A 7,343-nucleotide genomic window follows, 5' to 3' on the forward strand; every position below is an offset into this window, starting at 1 on the left:
TTCTAGTCTTTTTAGATAGACTTAGAGATAGACTTTCATTTTTTTACCTGTTGAGTATAATATATGAACTTTTCATATAGAACATTATTGTACTCTGGTAAATTTTTCTCTATTTAGTTTGACAAAAGTTCTTTTTTCTTTTAAATTGTAAAATAATGCTGAATTTTGTCAATTTTTTTTTTCTGGGATTGTACCTCAGATAGCAGAATGCTTTGTACATATGAAGTCCTGGGATTCATCCCCAGACCATGTCAATCAGGCATGGTTGTCTTTGTTGTCCATTGTTTATTAGTGTTGTATAGCTTTTACACATTGTGAGATTCCCAAGTTTCCTTCCATCTATTTTTAGGAAGATAAGTTACATGTCATGATTTTAACCTTCCTAAATTTACAAGACGGCTTTAGGGAGCTAACATGCAATCAGTCCTTAAACATGCTCCATATTCACTTGCAAATATGTGTGTTCTTTAACTGCTGGGTGTCCAGTTTCTCTCCCTCTCCCTCCCCCTCTGTGTGTGTATGTTTGTGGTGTGTGTGTGTGTGTGTGTGTGTGTGTGTGTGTGTGTGTGTGTATGTGGTGTGTATGGTGTGTTACTGGGGAACAGGAGTTTGCTTTTGTGAGTCTTTAGTCTTGTAGATAAGATAATTTTTTTAATTTCTTTATTTACTCTTTGGGGGTTTTACATCATATACCCCAATTCTGTTCACCTGATGGTCTCCCATATTACCCCCTCATCCCTGCTGTCCCCCCATGAAAGAAAACAAAACAAGGTTAAGCAACCACACAAACAAAAGCAAGAACTAAAACTCCCCTGGGAAGAGAAAAATCTCTGCCTCTCCTTCTCTCCTGCCTCTCCATCCATCCTGGTGGCATTGGAGGCTCTGGTGTGTCATATAGTACACCCCTTTGTCCCATCAGCTTGACTGGCAACTGTTCATTGCAATGAGTCATTGGTCTGGTTCAAGGCCTCTGAGTACCTCACTGGGTACTCACCAGAGTTCCTCTAGGAGATCTTGTAGGTACCATTCCATAGGACCAGTCCCTTCATGAGCTCCATCAGCTCCCAGATGGGGTAGATGCTAATGTGGATCAACCCAAGGCCCACTTGTGGGCCTGGGTGTTAGCCAGTCAGATCAGATCAAGCCACTGGGGTTAAGATGGGGCAGAGAGGATGAACCTCAGGGTAGGAATCCTCACCTGTGGTAAGGGATGGGGGAGGGCTCTCTCCTGAGTGCAGGGGCCAACTTTCTTGCTATAGTGACCAGAGAGAGGCAAGGCCAGCTTTCCCAGAGAAGTGAATGGCAGGGCCAGCTCAGCATAGCCTTCTGATTTCAACACTCACAGTTCGTAAGGCCTCAGACATTATGTCTGGTTCCCACAGACCTGGTCCTTGGCAGGAGTCTGGGTCTGGATGACATCCATTGCTGTCAATGCAGGACCCAGCCTTCAACTCGGACCCCAGCTGCAGTAGGACTATGGACCCCAACATGGTACTTGGCAGCTGCTGAGTCTGGACTGCCCCACCACTGCCCCCAGCAGCAGTATGACCTAGAGACACTAACTTGATCCTTGCTCTTGGGTGTCTGCACGGTCTGGTCTTCATTGGCAACAGGAGAGTGGGGACATTAACACAGACCCTGGCTGCAGTGGGGCCATGGACCCTGGAATGGCCCTCAGCTGCAGTTCTGGCCCAGAGGTCGCCACATCACTGGGTGCATTACAGGACACTCAGTAGATAAAAGAATTTAAACACAGACGCAGAAAGGACAAGTTCACTGAAGTTTGAAAGAGAAGCAATGGGGCAGGCAAGCTTGATGGCTTCTGAGAGAAGAGAGATGGATTTGAGGAAAAGAGATAGCCGTGCTTTGAGTTAGCATCTAAGAAAACAGGCACATCCATCAATGGAGGTTGGTCAGCAGCTGCATGGGTTGGGGTCTGCAGAGAAGCAGGGAGAATATCCTGTGTCAGTTCACACATACATAGGACTTTGGTCAGTATGCAAATAATGGACAGAAAGTGGAGGAAAGGGAACATTCTACTTTTTAAGAGACAGCTCAGAGAAGCAGGCAAGATTAGCTGTGGATCTACCTGTAATTGTACGGGAGGAGGGGCTCGGGTGTGTGTGGGGGAGGGCATTAAGTCCCTTATTTCATTAAGGGGTTAATTGTTTCTCCAATCCCTCTATTATGTTTTCAGGTGGTTCAGCTTCCCTGAGGGGCTGGATCCTAGCCAAGTGATTGACAGATTGAGCTAGATTACCTCTCAAGGGAGCTCCTATATTCTTTCTACTCACTTTTGCATGATATTCTCTGAGCTTTGGAGGGGAAGACATCAATATTCCATTTAGGGCTGAGTACAGATAGGGTACTTATAGTAACTTATTCTTGGTAGTTTGACCAGTTATGAACCTCGATATTATCCTCTGTCTACTACCGAAAAATAAAATAAAATAAAAGTTTCTTTTATTAGATAGCTAGAAAAGGACCAATAGCCTTAAAAGCCATCAAGGATGGACTTCTCCCTACACTGGCTTTGAACCCTATATCCCTCTTTGCTAACTCTAGGAAGGAAAATAAGTGCCCCCTCTATAGACTCCCTGGTTAACAGAATCAAATACTTCTGGCCTTGGGTAGAGATACATCTTGCTCTGTTTCAAAGATTATAACATTACATATGATTGTTTATTCCTTTACTAGTCACTTCAGCTGGGCCTGCTAGCTATGTAGCCAGGAGCTCACTCCACCCTAAAAGAAAGATGACTTACTTGAAGGCATGCTAAAAAGATGAAAAGAATAATTATCCTGTTAAGTAGACAATACATTGATATTTCCTAGCAGCCCCTTCTTCATGCAGCAGCTTACAAAGCTTCTGGTGGCTTGCATGAGCTCTTCCTCAGAAAAGTATAACCCCTGTCTAGTTAGGATACCATGATCACAGCTACTCTTACAAAGGAAAACACTTAATTGAGGAGGCTGACTTACAGTTCAGAGGTTTAGTCCATTACCATCATGGCAGGGCATGGTAGCATGCAGGCAGACATGGTGCTGGAGAAGGAGCTGAGAGGTTTACATCTTGATCCACTGGCATAGCTTGGGCGCAGAAGTCTGCCCCACATTAACACACTTCCTCCAACAAGGCCACATCTCCTAATAATGCCATTCTCAGTGAGCTTATGGGAAATCAAATTACATTCAAACTACCCCCCCCGCCCCCACACACACCCATTTAGATACTGGCCAAAAGCTTGAGCATGTTTTTCCTGATGTTCCAGATTCTCTCTCACTATTTCCCTGAAGACCCCTATCCTTTTACCATGCATCTTCTTGCTAGCCTCCATTCAAGGATGCTGGCTTTCTTGGATCCTAACTAAAACACTGTTTCTCTCTCTCTCTCTCTCTCTCTCTCTCTCTCTCTCTCTCTCTTGTTCATCTCCCTCTTTCCAGCAGCTTTCAAGCTTGTTGGCCTTCTTGTTTTCCTCTCAAACTATAGTAACACTGTTCATGAGCCTTTTTCTGAGTCCATTTTCATTATTTTGTTGGGAGCTAGATAGATAGATCAGCAGCTAAGAGCACTAGATGCTCTTCCAGAGGATCTGGTTTCAATTCTCACCATCTAGGTAGAACTCACAGCCATCTATAACTCTAGTCCCAGGGTATCTGATGCCTTTGCTGGCCTCCCTGAGTACAAAACACATATGTAGTGCACAGCCATACATGCAGACAAAACACTTATACACATAAAACAAAAATAATAAAAATATTTTATTAATGTGACTAAAACCCCACAGGTGAAACCCTGACTTCATTGGTTACAATCTGATGAAGGCTGAGAGCAGAACTAACCTATTCTATAAATAGAAGTGTGTAAGGAGTAAGGTTTTTCCGCCAACCTGGCCAGTCTTGTCTTGCCGCCTCACCAGCCCCAAATAACACACTGAGACTCTGATATAATGCTGTTGGCCAAGTACTAGTTTCTTATCGGCTAGCTCAGTCTTAAGTATTAACCCATTTCTGTTAATCTATGTATTTCCACGTGCTTTCATCTTACCAGGGAATGGGCTGGCGTTATGCTCTCCCCGATCTCTCTATCTTGATTCCTCCTTACTACATCCTCTTTCCTCCTTGTCTCCTAGGCCCACCTATCTTGCTTTCCTATTGGCCAACAATGCTTTATTCATTAACCAGTATGAGAAACATATTTACAGAATGACATCTCCCATCGGAAGTATTTCAATGGTATTTTTATAACACACCCATTTAACAAAATAGGAGTAGTGGTTCTAAAGCATGTCTCTCAGCAGGGGGTGGTAAAGCAGGCCTATTGCATAAAAATATATATCTTTTATAGATATCACATAGTTGGATTTAAGTCCATTTAGTTACTTTTTTTTTTTTTTTGAACTGTCTTAGGGCTTCTGTTGTAACAAAACACCATGACCAACAGCAAGTTGGGGAATAAAAGGTTTGTTTGGTTTATATATCCAAATCATAGTTATTCATTGGAGGAAGTCAGGACAGGAACTCAAGTAAGGATGGAACCCAGAAGCAAGAGCTAATGCAGAGGTCATGGAGGGATACTGCTTACTGGCTTGCTTTCCCTGGCTTGTTCAGCCTGTTTACTTATAGAACCCAGAACCACTAGCCCAGGATGGCATCATGGTCTGGGCTCTCCCTAATTGATTGATAATTGAGAACATGCCTTACAGCTGGATCTCCTGGAGGCATTTCCTCAACTGAGGCTCCTTTCTGTCTGGTGACTCTCGCTTGTATCAAGTTGACACAAAATCAGCCACTACAGAGAGTCTAATCCTTTTACAATTGTTTTCATCACTGTTCTATTGCTGAGAAGAGACACCGTGATCAAGGCAACTATTAAGAGAAAGCATTTAATTGGGAGAGTCCTTATAGTCTCAGAAGTTTAGTACATTATCATTATGGTGGGAAGCATTGGGGCATGCTGGCAGGCACTGGAGCAGTAGCTGAAATTAATATCCTGATCTGTAGGAAGATAGACAGATAGACAGCCAGAAAAACAGACAGACAGCCAGAATCTGGACTTGGCATGCTTTTGAAAGCTCGAAGCCTATGCTCCAACAGGGCCACACCTTTTAATATTTGTAGGCAGTTTTCCTGTCCCAACAGCTGCTCCCAAATAACCACTCAGAAACTTAATATTAATTACAAATGCTCAGCTGTAGCTCAGGCTTATTACTAAGTAGCTGTTAGAACTTAAATTAATCCATTTATATCAACGTATATTCTGTCATGTGGCATTATCTCTCTTTCATTTTGTACCCCCTGTTTCCTCTCCCTGTTTTGCTGGTGACTCCTCTGACTCCACATTCCTTTTTCCCAGCATGCTCTCTGCCCAGAAATTCCTCCCTAGCCATTGGGCAATCATCTTTTTATTAACAAGGAGAGAAATACATATTTAGAGTGTGCAATGATTGTTCTATGGCAATCCTTCTAATCCTTTTAAATAGTTCTACTTCCTGGTCAGTAAGTATTTAAATGTGTGAGCCTATGGGGGGCATTCTTATTCAAACAACCAACCACATTTCATTTGAGTGGTTGATGGGTTTTTATTTTTTGCTTTCTGTAGTTCATCTGTTCCTGTTCCTCTAGTCCCACTATCCTTTGTTGATTTTCATAATGATATGCATTATTTTCCTTTTGCTTTTAGTTTATCTACTATGTGTCTTTGTCTTTTTATGGTTCCTATGAGACATACAGCATCATAGAAATATGATAGATTATTTTAAGCTTATGGAAATGTAATTTCAGCTTCACAGGAAGGTCTTAAATTTTCTCTTCCCTTTCCTCATCTTGTACTATTTGACTCCTTGTGTTTTGATGTCCACCTTGGCCTCTTTTCATGTCAACTTTGAAAAAGTCACTTTCCCATTTCCCCTAAGGAAGTATGAACAATGATGTGTTACCATAATTTCCATTTATTTGGAAAAGTCTTTCTTATCTCTGGCTCATCTAGGGGACCCAATGCCCTCTTCAGGTCTCTGCATGTACCTGCATACATATAACATATACTTACAGGCATTTACAGGTATACATATGTACATAAAAATAAAAATGAATCTTGCCAGACAAGGTGGTACATGTCTTTAATTCCAGAACTCAGGGGGCAGAGGCAGGCAGAACTCTGTGAATTCAAGGTCAGTCTGGTCTATACAGTAAACTCTAGGATAGACAGGACTAAACAGAGAGATCCTGTCTTTTAAAAACAAAAGAAAACAACAATAACAAAAGAAAAAAAAACAAAAAAGAAAACCACCAAACAAAAAACAAACAAAAACAAAACAAAACCCACCCCCAAACCAAAAAACACTTTTCATCCTTTGTTTTTCTATTTTTATTCTGGATACCCACAGCTATTATATTGGTTTGCAAAATGATGTCTAATAATTTCCTTAGACTATATGTATTTTTTCATTCTTTTTACCTTCAAATAAACATTCTTTGAGCTCATTAATCTTTTTCTGCTTGATCAAGTTTATTGTTGAACCCTTCTGGTAAGTGTTTTGGTTGTTACTGTATTATTTAGTTTTCAAATTTGTTTGGTTCTATTTAATTATTTGTCTTTACAATATTCTTATTCATTTTTTTTCTAATTTTGTTTGCTTGTTTTGTAACTTATCGAAAGTCATTTACATCATCATTTAGACTTCTTTGCCAGAGAGCATATAGTTCTCCATTTGGGTAGGGTTAAGAAGTGAACATTTATCTTATTCTTTTAATTGTGTTTTGTTTCCTTGGCTCTTCAAATGGGTGCATATCTGAAGAAAAGGGCTTGGCTATAGCTGGGGTGGTAGACTGCTTATCTAGCATGCATGAAGCTCTGGATTCAATCCCTGCATTATGTGGGTGGGGGAACCCTGAAAGCTCTACTGCCTACAGGGAAATGAAAACAGGAGGCAAGAAGGAAACCAGTTCTACACAGCTTAGATAGTGCTGGCTCAAGCTCCTAGAGTCTGATCCTAAACAGTTTATTTTTGAAATATTTAAGCACAGTACAACTTCCCATAAAGATTTCCTGTGACACTTATCACAACAAAGCTTAAGGAATGACCACATTAAAACTCCTTTGCAAAGTGCATGTCTTTTGCAAAGCACTTGTGACCTCTTCCATAAGAATGGGTTCTATTGATGGAGAAACAGTGCTCAAGATTCTGGGGGAATTCAAGTGAGGCCTGGCTCTATAGAATAGCAAAGATCACCAGACTATTTGCAAGATATTGCACTCCAACCTTCTGGGTGAAAAACAGGTGTAAATCCTTTCCATTGAAGAGAATGCAAGACACTGATGACAGGTGAATCTCAGATAGACA

This window comes from Phodopus roborovskii, unplaced genomic scaffold (genome assembly GCF_943737965.1).
Source record: "Phodopus roborovskii unplaced genomic scaffold, PHOROB, whole genome shotgun sequence".
Classification (NCBI taxonomy): domain Eukaryota; kingdom Metazoa; phylum Chordata; class Mammalia; order Rodentia; family Cricetidae; genus Phodopus; species Phodopus roborovskii.